The 16,219-nt window shown below is 39.0% G+C and overlaps 1 pseudogene; it reads right to left on the reverse strand.

The window, feature by feature from the left end:
- Positions 1 to 5,785: 5,785 nt before the first annotated feature.
- LOC113324019 lies at positions 5,786 to 15,402 on the reverse strand (annotated as a pseudogene).
- Positions 15,403 to 16,219: the final 817 nt, after the last annotated feature.

The raw sequence follows: 16,219 nt of genomic DNA on the forward strand, positions 1-16,219 counted from the left end.
TACGAGGTTCTTGTTTTACTTTGATCTACATCGGTTTGCCACTTCTACGAGGTTCTTTCTTTACTTTGATCTACATCTGTTTGCCACTTGTTTTTAGTTTGTTGGCTCTCGACTGACTAGTAAAAATGTTACGTAGTCTCTTCTAATATTTTGAATGAGAATTTCCTTGTTAAAAAGCATAAGAGTTTTAAGTTAAAACTGTTGTATCGATAACAGTATGTTTGATAACACATAAAATCCGACAACATAATAATCAATAAAGAGATGGGCCAATTCAGAGGCTTTGCTTCAGACATTGTCTGGTCTTAACTTCTTTAATTGGTTGATTGTGTTCGCAGGAGGGTAGGCCAATGATATTCTCTATGAGCAACAAAATAAAAGGGAGAGGGGCTTGGACCTCACAAAAACTGCACTAGTTGACACTCACAAAATGGTCTCTACGAAAACCATTACCGACAAAGTATGCAGGGAAGGCTTCTCTAAGAGTCGCGAGCAAGTTGAATTTATGTATTCTCCCCTTTCAGGTTGAGAAAGAGTTGGAAGTCGATGGAGAAAATATCTCAGAGAACTTAAGATGGATATCACACGACCCGCACTACGAGGTAACAAAATACACTGTATATCGCATCAATGGATATCTATTCCGCATAAGATCTCGTGATGGTAAAATTCACCAGAATAGTGGGGTTAGCGTCGCGGAAAATGACATGCAAATATCTAGAGATGATGGCGTAACATATGGTAAAGCGTCTTATTATGGTGTCTTGCAAGAGATATGGGAGTTAGATTACTGCGAAATAAAAATTCATCTATTCAAGTGCAATTGGGTTGATAATAACCATGGGGTCAAAAGAGATATTCTAGGCTACAACATTGTTGAGCTTACTATGTTGGGAAACAAAAATGATCCTTTTATTTTAGCCTCGCAAGCTAGGCAAGTATTTTATGTCAAAGACCAGAAAGATAAGAAAAAGTCTATTGTTTTTGTGGTACCTCCCAAAAATTACAGAGATACATATGATGATGGCAACGATGAGGAATTCAGTACAATAATTTTTTCTCGGAATGATAATATCTTGCCAGCTGTAGATCGGCAAGACTTGGGTAAAGAATCCCGAAATGATTACTTCCGAACTGACTGCCGTGGTTTACTTATACGCAAGCCAAAGTGACACCCTCTGGCAGGTACTGCAGTTGTATAAATCTGCATATGGAATAATGAAATGCTGTATTAAGATATTTTTTATAAATTTAATTGTATATGTTCCAGAGTGGTTCATTGTGCTGTAATAAGCTTGTCTTTTTCTTCTTCATTTTTTCATAAAATTTAAGCTTGTTAATTACGTATTTTAGTGAATGCAGAGGTCATGCAAACATTTTATTGAGGTTCTCCCCAACCAGGTGGTAAACATTTTATTTTGGCTGTCAAGTTGCCAAATGAACTGATGGCTATGGTCACATAGACAAAATCATTGTGGCCATATAATAATCCTCCCAGAAAGAGAACTGGTGTAGCAATATGTTAATCTTTTGTCATGTTTTTTTAAAATGTGTCCGTTTCTAAAATGTAAATGTTTAAAAAACCATGTACTATGGACACATAAACAAAAAGTGGCTAAATAAATATCTTTTCGTCACGGGTTGATAATTGTGTCTATTGCCATCCTACACATTTGACACATACATAATTTCTAAATGTGGCCATATTCGCATCTATGGCTACATGTGATGGGATAGACTGAAAAGTATGGCTAAACAATTCCCTATGGCTACAGTTGATGGGTTTATGATTAAACCCATGACCAAATGGTGCACTATGGCTACAAGGTAACACAAAACGTGGCTATAGTTATGTTGATGACCAGTATCCACGCAAATAACCCAAAACGTGGCTAGGCTGTAAACAAAAAAATGTGGCATATGTGAAGGTTTGTACTAGTGCATGACTGAATCTAACATGTGCACCCGTGACTGAATGACAGGTCACTCGTATGACCTGTACGTGGGGTGTACCGTGACCGAATGTCACCTGCACACCCAAGACCCACACGTGCGTAGGTCCATGTGTTAGGCCGAATGACTGAAATTACACGTGAGGGAGGGTGTGAAAAGACAATAGTCCCACATCCCTAGTTTCCACATGATTAACTTAAAAAATAATATGGAATGGCCGCTCCACTTATTTCCAATTGGTTTTGAGTTACATGTCCGCAGACTTTAACAAAAAACATTTTAAAACGGGCCAAAACTCTACTGGAACTACAAATTTAGCGTCGTCAAAATTGATCGTATTAGTAATTGGTATGCGATGTACGACACCTAAAGCAGGCCAGATCTTTTATGCAACTGCAAATTTAATTCCCTATAAAGTTTGTGGTATATTATTCCACCAGTTTGCATATGTCTAAAGTTATCAGGAAATTTAACAATGACATGCATCCTGATAGCAATCTCATGATTAGTCGAGGTTCAAATGTAAGTAATTGACCATTTCTTCTAAAGGAAGATGACGAGCATGTGTTGGGAGATGAAATTCCCATATCTAAGTACAATGGATGCATTGTTGTACTTAGTATAACAATATATTAGATTAAATTTTACATCCTCAAGGAATTTGTTAGCTAGATATATCTCAACGCCAACGCAACGTCATTGGAATGGTATAGTGAATGTAATCATGTAATTAAAAGTAATCATTGACATAAATTTATTTTATCCATGCAAAGATATAAAAAGGAATTCTAATGAAAGTGCAATCATAAAGTTGTTGATTATGAAAGAACAATAATCTCTTCTCCAACGAAAGTAATCAGAGGAGATATGGTCCACTATTTTCTATGTCATTACCGATATTCTGGTTCGAAAAGTACATATGACTGAAGGAACTGTAGGGGACAACTCTGAAAGTAATCAGGGGGAGATGCCGACATCAATGGGGGATCCACGAATATGATGTTGATATATTTTACTTCGAAATTGAAGCAGTGTTATACTCTTTTTCCCTTCGATCTAGAATATTTTTCCCAAAGGGTTTTATTACTCGACAAGGTTTTTAGTGAGACAACACTAAAAACATCAAGTATGTTGAACGTTGAATACATAAAAGTCGTGTTGATATTACTGAAAATATCTGAATCAAAGAAATGAAACGCGATAGTTTGTTAAGCAATGTAACTTCCAGAATCAACAACATGGTCTTATAAACATCAAGTTACCAAAGTAAAGTGTGATAAAATCCTTTTGACTGCATTAGACTAATGACAATTGTCTGACATCAGGGGGAGCATCTAATGGTGCGTTGAACTATTTTCCTTCACCGAGGTTGCTTTTCCCACATGGTTTTGTTACTCGACAAGGTCTTAAATATTAAAATAACAAACACCGGGAGTGTAATTTCCCAGCTAAGGATATTATCTTTCCCACGAAGATTTTCTTCCTTAAGAGTTGTGAAGCAACTAGTCAATTTCAACGGAGCAAAGTGATCATCTGCAACAGATCACCTTTACTCTGTCATGTGGTACTCTTTTCCCTTCGTCAAGGTTTTATCCCATAGAGTTTTCCTTGTCAAGGTTTTAATGAGGCAACGTATACGCATCAAACTATGTTCTAAGTTTACTTAATGTTGTATTCTTTTTCTTTAGTTCATGTTTTTTCCGTCTGGGTTAGCCTTACAAAGTTTTAACGAGACAATTAACATAGACTTGGCGATCTTTGAAGATGGTATTACATGTGATGAACTACTTACGAGACAGTTGTACCAAAGTTTTGTCCCACTGAGCTTTTCCTTGTCAAAGTTTTAATTATACAATTTATTTCAGCACAAATCATCAAGGAGAGAACGATATTTGAGAAACTACATTCAAACCACTATATGTGAAACACTATGTATAACATTTTGTTATTGAACCGCACAAGGGGAGTGCTACAGAGCCTACGACCCATGGATATGCGATCCATCTAATTACATAGAGTTTTCCTTTATATGTATATAATGTAACCTAAAACAATCTCTCTAATGATTCTCCTTCCTGTGTCTACATATCCTTAATCAGGTCAGAATTTTTCTTCATAAATCTCTTGCACAAATCATGAAGGACAACCGGATATTTCAAAACCAAATATGGGATTATACTGTGCAAGCTCGATTTCTCCGAATATACCCGGGATTTACTACCGATATCCATGTTTGACTCCGGTCTACATCTGATGACTGATTGAATCCCTTCAAAAAAAAAAATCCCCTTGTAGCAGCTATTATATGTAAAGCCTTTCTATGTCGAGAAAATTGGAAACTCATCGGTATCTGAGATAGCTTAGTTAAGTTGATATGCGCCCGAGCATGGTGATTTGAAAATCTGAATTCACTAATATGTTTTATTTTTTTGGTAACCGGGGCTGGTGGAAAGATGCTCGTGAGATATTCGAGCAAACACGGGTATATATGTATGTTCTTCGAAGCACAACATAAAGTCGAACACAATTGTTTCTCATGCATTTTCTGGAGTCCTATGTTCTTTTCTTCTTCTCTTTTTTCCCTTTGAGGTCACATCATTTAATGGCTAATGCATTTCGCTAGTAAAAAAGCAAGTATCACAAAGTTGGCCAATACAAGATTGACGCAGTAAATATAGGAGAACGTAAAAAAATCTAAGAAGAAATCATAGTCCAGTATATCTGGTATAGGCTGAGACTGAGCGGTATACCACCCGTAGAGATTCAATCGGAGATCGAGCGGTATACCACCCGGAAAGATTCAATCGGAGATCAATTAAATTGAGCAACGCAAAACTTGTCCTAATGAAGGACGAACTATGCAGAAATGTCTGATGCCAAAATTTGATCTCATAAATTTTGGTTTTCTTTTTTCCCTTTGGATCTCATTTATGGGGCTAACGTGAATTTGGTCAATCTAAACACGAGAATTTCATTTGCTAATTTACAGTAATGCCGTGCTTTTGTAGTTCTCCAAAATTATTATTTATACGAGAAGATTGAAAACCCGTTTATAAAAGTGAAACTGAAATCGATTCATTGCCCAATCTGTATTATTCCGCACTCTAATTAGATAGTTTGATGCACTCTTGTTTTGTTATACAAGTTACTTGTACGTTAAGATGGTGGAGAAAATTGAAAAACTAGATACTAAATAGATGAGGGATTCTTGGAGTATATAATTTTATTACTGAAGAGTTGATGTGGATGTTCTTTTCTTTGGCTTACCATCATAAAAAGAATCACGTTGATTCTGTAGCAGCTGAGCAGCTGAGGTAATGGGTATATATGTGGTTTGGAAGCTCAAATTCTACTCTGACAGGGAGGCGCAATTGGAAGAGTATACTGCTCGCCCCTGGAGTAGCTTTGCTGGTGATAATTTCTGCGCACGTTCGTATTTGAGAACATGGTGATCCGGAATCAGCTATAATTATATTTTTAATCGAATATCACGACGATGACCGGGTCTGGTTATAAATGCTCATGAGATATTCAAGTAAACGAGTTTAATACCATGATACTGGTGATGATTTTCAGGATATGTTTGCATTTGGGAACATTTTGAAGTCATGCAAATTGTGAAGTCATTCGGATAGCACCTGTTTCTTTCTTCTTATATCCTCTTGGCCTTGAAAATTAAAAACACAATAGAGAGTGTTAGAGTAAAACAGGAAAAATTCGAAGAAATTGTTACAACGAAAAGTTGCCATTTATTTCACCACCCCCAAGTGCGAATGAAAAGTACATATTACAAATTCACAGCTTTATGTGTTTATGTCTAGTGGATGAAAAACTAAGACAGATGAAAAGATCCTTGTCCTTCAGTTATAGCATACAGCAACTTCTCCTTCATTATATCCTTGGTTGAGTAAGGAGGAAGCTTGAGATAGTTAGCACAAGTCATCACACTAGGCAACTCCCGATCAGCCGACTCCTCTGAATGCTTGCGGACAATTGTCATCTTGGGGTTTAAAGCTGCTAAGCCTCCATGTGGGAGTCGAGGTGCTCCAGTTACAAACTGCACGAAGGCCTGTTGCTGATCACGTTGCATGTCCTTCATAATTTCTAGCAAATAAATGATTGGAGGACTGGTAACTGTGTAGCCATGATCAAATGTGATGTGATCCAAAAGCTCATTTGAAGTCCAAGCATCTTGATCTCCACATAATAAACGATCGATCTCCTCCCCGGTAAAAACTTTGAGACTTGTTAACGGAAATACCTGATTAAATCCAGATTTAAAAGCTTCCACTTGCCTCAAAACTCCAGAATTCAAAGTGGCGTCCACGATCAGCGAAACATATTCTTCCAGGTTGGCCGTATTCACCGTTCTATGATCTTTGCTGGATGTAAGCAGGTAATCTGGATAACCAGGTAGAGTAAAATCTAGACAAAGGTCATCAATCTTTGTATTCCTAACATGTAAGGAAGATATAGGACTCGAAATTCTATTCCTATCGACAAGAGCCTGAAACTCTACCAGAACCCTTCCAAGCGCAGGATCAAGTGATTGGATATCATGTATGTTAAGATCCTGATCCAAAGCAAGCTTATAAAAGGATTTAGATAAGGGAAGGTCCATAACCCTACCATCTTGAAGTGCTTTGGCTACAACCTTTCCGAGAAGGACAAACCTCTTTAACACCTCAGGAAACTCAACCCCATTTGACGATTCCATTGAATCTGACCATGGGCGTGGGAAAAGTCCAGAAGGAGCAACTACAAAGCCAGGTTCTACATTTTTCTCTGAACTAGGGAAACTGCGATCTTCCCTCCACATATACCCATGCCTAGTTTCTGAAACTCGTGACTAACCAAAGTATAGAACTCCAGAGTTGGACCAAGACCTGTACCAACCTCATCATCGTATTCCGCTTCGAGTGTAACCCTTTTGTGAGCGTGAGCATCCATCATCTGTGCAGCAGAGCTTAGGATGTCGGTCCTGTCAATTCGAAACTTCTTCCGACGTAAGCTACCCACAAGTGAGCGCCTATCACTTGAGTTATTATTGGATGATGTTGAAGAGGAATGAGATGAAGCTGGTTGAGAACGAAGTGTCGTCAATATGAAGTACTTGTTCCTCGCTTCAAAACTAAATAGGAAGGAGCACTCGGCCATTAGTTGACTGCACCATGATGGCATTGCACCGGCAGCTACAGCCGAAGGGTTTACCATTTGCTGCTCCAACTTTTCAGTCAGTTTACTGCTCACAAACTCACTTTGCGGAATTGGAACGACAGTAACTGCTAAACTGTCCAAGTCATCACTTTTCCCTTCTACAAAAGCTTTTACCTTTTCATGAGACATCAGATGACAACTTGACTTGTTTATAATTTCTAATATTTTCAGAAGAGAAAGTATCTCATAAACTGGATCCGACTTCTCCAAGTCACACGCAAGGCAGTCGTCAGTTGTACTTTCCTTTACTTCGGCAGCCTTTTTAAATGTAATACTATATACATTGGACCAGAAGTTTTTGCCTGCAATCATATCATTTTCTTCCTTCGCCTGTAATTGAAGAATTGCCTGATAGAGGGTCAATCTCAAATCTAGCTCTCTTCCGTCTAAGGAAAATTTCAACTTTTGATAGCAATCGTCTGCACCACTTGACCCATGATGTTGTTTATCGGCAGATGCTGAACAGGAGGAACTCTCATCAACTGAAATCTGCATTTCAGGGGTAGCATTAACCTCTGGGGAAGATTGCTCGTCGGGCTTCCTGGAACCCTCTGTTGGATATGGGTCAGGTCGGTGATGGAGGTTTTTAGATAACTCTCACCAAACTTAGTCGGTGGACCAAAGATTGGGATAAACCCAATTAGTCAGTTATGAGTTAGGATTAAGAGTTTTATGATACCTCTTAATTGGTTTACTTGATACTAAATTCTAGGAACTTTGTGGACAAGTTATGAAACCCTAGTCTTGTAGGCTAAGTAATGTACCTATATAAATAGCCTAGTAGAAAACTTAGAAAATTATATCAAAAAATTCTTCTTTCTCTCTTAGGGTTTATATGTTTTCCCCCAAACGATAATATATAAATCTCTTGTTTTTCCCGAGGATTCAATCTCGTTAAATTTTTATCTCTTTTATCTTCTTTAGTTTGTGTTTTTTGCAATATTTGGAGTACCATTGTGTAGCTGTGCAAATCGCTTCCGCTCTTGTTTTTCCCGAGGATTCAATCTCGTTAAATTTTTATCTCTTTTATCTTCTTTAGTTTGTGTTCTTTGCAATATTTGGAGTACCATTGTGTAGCTGTGCAAATCGCTTCCGCAGGGTTTTAGCGCAACACCCTCTTTTGATTCGCCTGCAATATCATTAACCTCCAGGGAAGACTCCTCCATAGGCTCCATGGGATCATCTTCTGGTTCGCCTGCAATATCATTGACCTCTGGGGAAGACTGCTCCTCAGGCTCCATGTAATCATCTTTTGATTCGCCTGACTCCTCAGGCTCCATGTAATCATCTCCCGATTCATCTTGAGTGTCATTTCTCCTGGTACTTATCTGGGACCATAAATATCTTTCGATGTCATCAAAAGAGGTAGAAGGCACAATATTTACCGCACGTAAAGAATCATCAATAAGATCTTTCTCTCCCTCTTCACAAACGAACTGAACCTTTAAACACGGATATATGGTAGTATGCTTAGGAATAGCAGCATATACAGCCCTCGGCTTTGAAGTCTGATTTAGAATAACTGGGAAGTTCTCCAAAGAAGATAATGCAACTTGCAGTCTCCGTACAAGGATTGCCAGAGGCGTTCGGCTCGTTGATGACAAAGAGAAACTAGCAAACGCCCCAAACCTCTTCATTGTAGCAAGTGAATGATGCTCTACAACCCTTTCTTTCAGATACTGGCCATTGGAAAAATAATTTAGTAAAGATTTCATTATTCCACTTTCGATAAACTCAAATGTCGACACAGAATCTCCTTCACTGAGCTCCATCATTATTTGACCCAGTGTGTGAAACAACTTCTCTTCCAAACAAGAGTCTTCATTTGCATTCACCATATCGTTTAATGTTGCAGAGTACTTTCTAAGCTTCTGAAGAGTTTCAGTCAATCCTATTTCAGAAGTTTGTAAAGCAAAATAAGTTTCCTTGATCTGATTTGCCAAAGTGCGAACTATATCCTCTTCTCAAGCTCGCACCTTCCTACTTCTGAAGATCGCGGCTTACCTATGTTGAGATTATAACATAAGCATCTAACACGATTATTCACATTTACTTTTTGCTGTGAGCTAGAAGATTGTGAAAACTTTTCTGGTGCAAGAATTCTATCTATTGCATAAACAACACCCTCCTTCGCAAAAGATTTCAAGAACATCTCAGGAAGCTCTTTAAGGATAATCTGCACGATATTTAAAGCTGATACCAGCACATGGTGATCCTTTCTGGCAAACACACCCGCGAGGAAACTCGATATGTTGGTATTGTCTAGTATGTCAGACAGAATATCAGATCTGCTAACATTGACTAACTTGTTGATTAAATAAACACAACCTTCACAAACTTGCAGACCTGCACCACCATTTACAACCTCAACCAAAGTGGGAACGATATCTATACCAAAACGCCTAAGAAGTTCAGGTTGCTCCTGTAAAACCTTTTCCTTAGTTCATAACTTTTTGCCATCCACAGGAGGAAGAAGCACATTAAGCAACTTCAAAACTTCATATACCTGGCTGGAGTTTGCATCACCATCATAACTTGATAAAATATTCTTCAACTTGAGGCTTATATTTTTCTCTAGAAGTATCTTGACAGAGTTAGCGGAACCAGATGCAAGTATAGAAAGAAGACCATAGATTGACTGGTTTAAGCTGCTTTCATTGCCCAAAGCTAAAAGAGGTATTATTTTCTGAATCAATCCATGCTCGCAAAGTTGATCCACCATCTTTGGAGAATTGCTGACTGTCTCCGTTATTCTTAATAAACAAGCAACTACATTTGCAACAAGCTTTTGGTCTTCATACTGAAGAAGATTGCACAAAACAGGAACGGCATCCATGAAAAGTGGCCAAGTGTCGGACGAGAGCTTCTTGCAGATATTAAGAACAGTACTGATCGCAAGCCTCTGGACATTCGAAGAGAAGAAATCTAAAAAATTTAGAACAGCCATAATTGCCCCAGCTTGCAAACACACAACGGGTTGATCCGCCGAAATCTTCTCTAAGGCTAACAAACACTGTTCAGCAACATCCAAGTACTCAATAACCATTAATCTCTCACAAATTGCAGGAACAGCATCATCTCTAACAAGATATTCAGACGACGCCGGCAAAACATCAATTAAATAAGTGATTGCTCTAATTGAAAATAACATTATGTCTGGATTAGTATCGTGTCTAACTAACCGAACTAAAAGAGGCCATAAAGCAATCGCCATACCTCCACCAAGCGAACTCTCTGTACAGAACGATAGAACATCACACAATTCAGTAAGCGATGACAATTGTTCAGAAACATCATCATTCACATCACTTAAACTTCTGAAAACCATCCTTAGCTTCTGTTGATCACCAGGGTTTCGTCTCTCACTATGTTCCTGATAAACCCTCTCTATTTCACTATACTCATCACCATAACCCTCAGAATCATAATCCCTATTCCCCTCCTCCTCATAAACTTCAGAATCATCATCCTCATTCTCCTCATTGTCATCTTTTGGTTCTTCAGTTGCAGGTGTTGTTGACGGAGCTTCCAGTTCCGCAGCTTCCTCCATTAGAGTATCCTCAACCTCCTGTTGTTGTTGATTACTACTCGTTGAATCGATATGTGTTTGTAACGATGATGCTGGTGTTGTTGACGTAGCTTTTGTTGCGCTAAAACCCTGCGGAAGCGATTTGCACAGCTACACAATGGTACTCCAAATATTGCAAAGAACACAAACTAAAGAAGATAAAAGAGACAAGAATTTAACGAGGTTGAATCCTCGGGAAAAACAAGAGATTTATATATTATCGTTTGGGAGAAAACATATAAACCCTAAGAGAGAGAAGAATTTTTTGGTGTAATTTTCTAGGTTCTCTACTAGGCTATTTATATAGGCACATTACTTAGCCTACAAGATTAGGGTTTCATAACTTGTCCACAAAGTTCCTAGAATTTAGGATCAAGTAAAACAATTAAGAGTTATCATAAAACTCTTAATCCTAATCCTAACTCATAACCGATTAAAATTGGGTTTATCCCAATCTTTGGTCCACCGACGTGAGAGTTATCTAAAAACCTCCATCACCGACCTGACCCATATCCAACAATTCTCCACCTCGGGTCATGCATTCATGCATGAGACGATCAATAACAAAATCACCTTCGTCCTCCAACGTCGATTGCGCCATAGGCTGCCTACGTATCCTCTGCAAGGAATCAAACCGACCGTAGTTCACTCAATGTCCTTGCTAGAAGGCCTCCACCAGGTTCCTAAGAACCTCTACCCCAAAGGGTATCACCAAACCGGAATAATGTGGATCAATTTCGAGCAATGACGAAACTTGACCCCAGATACTACTTTCGTTAACATATCAGCTGGATTGTCTTTGGTATCGATCTTCACAAGTAGAATGTCTTCTTCTTCCAGAATTTCTCTAACAAAGTGAAATTGAACATCTATATGTTTGGTTCTGGCATGATGCACTTGATTCTTAGCCAAGTAAATTGCACTAAGACTATCACAATGCACATGCAGTTGTTCCTGCACAACACCCAAGTCATCTAGCAAACCCTGTAACCATATAGCCTCCTTAAATGCTTCAGTCACTGCCATATACTCCGCTTCAGTAGTTGAGAGAGCCACAGTAGACTGCAAAATCTATCTCCAACTAACCGGTGCTCCAGCCAAGGTAAATACATACCCTGTAGTTGAACGCCTCTTGTCCAAATCACCAGCATAGTCAGAATCCACATAACCAACACACAGCTGATTGTTCCCATCTTCCTTCACAAACTCCAAGCCAACATCAACAGTACCATAAAGATACCTCAAAATCCATTTCACAGCTTGCCAATGTCCTTTACCAGGATTATGCATATAACGGCCGATCATACTTACTCCATGTGAAATATCCAGCCTTGTACATACCATCGCATACATCAATCTACCAACAGCACTAGCATATGGGACTTGGAACATATACTCACGCTCTTCTTCAGTAGTGTGAGACATATCAGAACTTAACTTAAAATGAGGACCAAGGAGAGTACTTACAAATTTAGTTCCTTCGCAGATACCAAATTTCTGTAACACTTTCTTCAAGTATGCCTTTTGAGAAAAACAAAATTTACCCTTCTTTCTGTCACGTTGAATCTCCATGCCAAGAATCTTCTTAGCTTCTCCCAGATCTTTCATCTCGAACTCAGTTGACAATTTTTGCTTCAAATTATCAATCTCTTTATTGTTATTCGATGCAATCAGCATATCATCGATATACAAGAGAAAATATATGAAAGACCCATCACGTAGATTCTTGAATTATACACAATGGTCATAGTGACTTCTTGTGTATGTCTGGCCAATCATAAAATCATCAAATCGCTTATACCACTGTCTTGGAGACTGTTTCAGCCCATACAACGATTTCTTCAGCTTGCATACACAATCTTCTCTTCCAGCAACTTTGAACCCACTCGGCTGAGTCATATAAATCTCCTCTTCTAGATCACCATGTAAGAACGCCGTCTTCACATCTAGCTGAACTAGGTCTAAATCATATTGTGCTACCAAGGCCAACAAAATTCGGATTGATGAGTGTTTCACAACTGGAGAGAACACCTCATTGTACTCAATCCCTTCCTTTTGGGCATAACCTTTTGCAACTAACCTTGCCTTGTAGCGTACTTGATTCATCTGAGATCCTTCTTTCTTAGCATATACCCATTTGCACCCAATGGCCTTCTTACCGTTCGGAAGCTTCGTAAGAATCCATGTGCCATTCTTGTAAAGAGACTCCATCTCATCCTGCATAGCAGTTTCCCATTCTTGATGCTCTACACTGTGTATAGCTTCAAAATAGGTATTAGGAATACCTTCTTCAACAACTGGTAATGCATAAGCTATAAAATCATTCATCCAACCAGGTTTCCTGATTGATCTTCTCGGTTTGCTGGTTGCTATGGTCTCAGTGACCGTAGCTTCTGTATCTTCCACTGCTTCATGTTCCTCTTCATAAACATCGTCACTATCATTTGGAACTTCAGTAGTTACCTCCCTTGTAGACGTCACGCCTTCCGAAGTAGTCGTAACAGATACATACTTAGCTGGAATTAGTGGAGTTGCATCAATCTCCACCTGCTGAAAAGGCTCACTAGTACTGGTGCTTCTGTTCTCCACCTGCTGAGAACCCCGAGACTTTACCATAAACGCTTCATCAAATATAACATCTCTACTCATGACTATCTTCTTCTCTGCTGGATTCCAAATTTTGAACCCTTTCACTCCTTTCTTCATACCCATAAAGATCCCTTTAACATCATGGCTATCAAGCTTGTTTTCACTAACATGATACCAAGCAGGGCAACAAAGATATGAATTGAGTCATAGTCATAAGCTGGTTTACCATACCACTTCTCCATCGGAGTTTTACCTTATAATGAAGCTGATGGAAACCTATTAATGAGGAAGCACGCATATGTAACTGCCTCAGCCCAAAACGCTTTACCTAATCCAGCATTAGATAACATACTTCGTATCTTCTCCAGCAAAGTACGATTCATGCGTTCAGCTACCCCATTTTGTTGCGGTGTCTTCTTAACTGTGAAATGCCTCTGTATTCCCTCATCCTGACATACTTGCAAGAATGGATCAATTTTGTACTCTCCACCATTGTCCGAACATAGTACCTTGATCTTTCTACCATTTTGAGTCTCAATTGCCTTTTTCCACCTCACAAAGACTTCTAGGACTTCATCCTTATGGGTCATGGTGTACACCCATACTCGCCTAGAATAGTCATCAATGAAATACACGAACCAATGTTTCCCTCCCAATGATGCATTCTTGGAGGGACCCCAAAAATCTGAGTGAACATAATCAAGAACTCCACTAGTGTTGTGGATTGCTGTGCCAAAGCTTGTTCTTATTTTCTTGCCTTTCACACAATGTTCACAAAACTCTAATTTGCAGGCAATAACACCTTTCAATAAATCTTGACGAATTAAAGAGTGTAACGACTTATCACCTGGATGTGCAAGTCGCATATGCCATAACTTCGTGGTCTCCATCGCTGCAGTTTCGATGTGTTCAGAAATTGACACATCTCCTGTTACTGTACTCCCAGTTAAGCAGTACAAGTTATGATTCCTTGTGCCCTTCATGATTACCAACGATCCAGAGATTATCTTTAGAATGCCATTTTCAGTGACTAACTTGTAGCCCTTAGCTTCCAAATTTCCGAGCGAAATCAGATTCTTCTTCACAACAGGTACGAACCTTACTTCCTTCAGTTCCCGAACCATACCATCATGCATCTTGATTCGAACACTACCAATCCCGATCACCCTGCAGGTATGATTATTCCCCATACATACTTCTCCATCAAACTTCTCGAAGCTTGAGAACCAGTCCCGATGAGGACATATGTGATAAGTAGCACCAGAATCTAGTACCCATGTACCGTCAGTTACGATACAAGCTGATAGTTTCACAGTCAGTGAGAAATCCGAAGCTACATCTGAATCATCACTTGCCTTAGCAATGTTCACCTCGGTCTTGTTGTTATCTCCTTCTCTATCTTTACGCTTGGTACAATCCTTAGCCCAATGGACAAAGTCATGACACCATGCACATTCATCCTTCTGCAGACGCGCTCTTGACTATGAACGCCCTTTCACTTTTCCACGATCACCATTCTTGTTTCTCCTGTCTGTTGAACGACCTCTTGCAAGAAGCAAGTCACTGTTAACTTCACTTGACAGGTCTTCACGGTCCATATTACTGAGCTCTTCACTACGCAATGCTGTAGTGACCTCAACGTATGTCATCTTATCATTTCCATGCATTAAAGCCTTAATCACGGGTTCATACCTTTCAGGACGAGAGTTTATCAGACACAAAGCTTGTTCCTCGTCGTTTATCTTCTCATCATAGTTAACTAACTCAGCAAGAAGTTTATTATATGAATCCAGGTGCTCTGTTAAAGTTGCACCTTTCTTCATGTTATATCGATACAAATTTCTCTTAAGATGTATCCTATTAGCCACGTTCTTCACCGGGTACTCCTTCTCTAGCTTTTCCCAGAGATCCTTAGCTGAAGTCTCGTGCTGATAATTAACTCTTACCGCCGTTTCTAAACACCCTCGAATAGAACCAAGACATAATTTATTCATCTTGTTCCACTGCTTGTCAGACAGCTCCGCTGGCCGACCTTCTAGAGATTCTTCTAGGTCAAGATGAACAAGAGCATCCATTACGTTTGTTCTCCACAAACCAAAGTTATTGGTTCCGGTGAACTTTTCAACCTTCAGTTGTGATCTATGAGAATGCAGTATTTCTTCTTTTGTTTCTTTATCTTTACTTGTGGACTCCGAATGTTCTCCTTAAGGATCTTTCGGATCAACTGGATCTTTCCCGTCAACCATTGTTCACAAACAACCAAATATAGATAAAAAACTAAACTTTGAGATCAGAATTACCTCAAACAACTTCAGAAAAAATACTCCCGCTGCAATATTGTGAATAACGAAAATTCCAAGAACCTAACCCGAGCTCTTGATGCCAATTGTTGCGCTAAAACCCTGCGGAAGCGATTTGCACAGCTACACAATGGTACTCCAAATATTGCAAAGAACACAAACTAAAGAAGATAAAAGAGACAAGAATTTAACGAGGTTGAATCCTCGGGAAAAACAAGAGATTTATATATTATCGTTTGGGAGAAAACATATAAACCCTAAGAGAGAAAGAAGAATTTTTTGGTGTAATTTTCTAGGTTCTCTACTAGGCTATTTATATAGGTACATTACTTAGCCTACAAGACTAGGGTTTCATAACTTGTCCACAAAGTTCCTAGAATTTAGGATCAAGTAAACCAATTAAGAGTAATCATAAAACTCTTAATCCTAATCCTAACTCATAACCGACTAAAATTGGGTTCATCCCAATCTTTGGTCCACCGACTAAGTTTGGTGAGAGTTATGTAAAAACCTCCATCACCGACCTGACCCATATCCAACAGCTTTCAGTTCCGCGGCTTCCTCCATTAGGGTATCCTCATCCTCCTGTTTT

Source organism: Papaver somniferum, chromosome 11, assembly GCF_003573695.1.
Source record: "Papaver somniferum cultivar HN1 chromosome 11, ASM357369v1, whole genome shotgun sequence".
NCBI classification, from domain to species: Eukaryota; Viridiplantae; Streptophyta; class Magnoliopsida; order Ranunculales; family Papaveraceae; genus Papaver; species Papaver somniferum.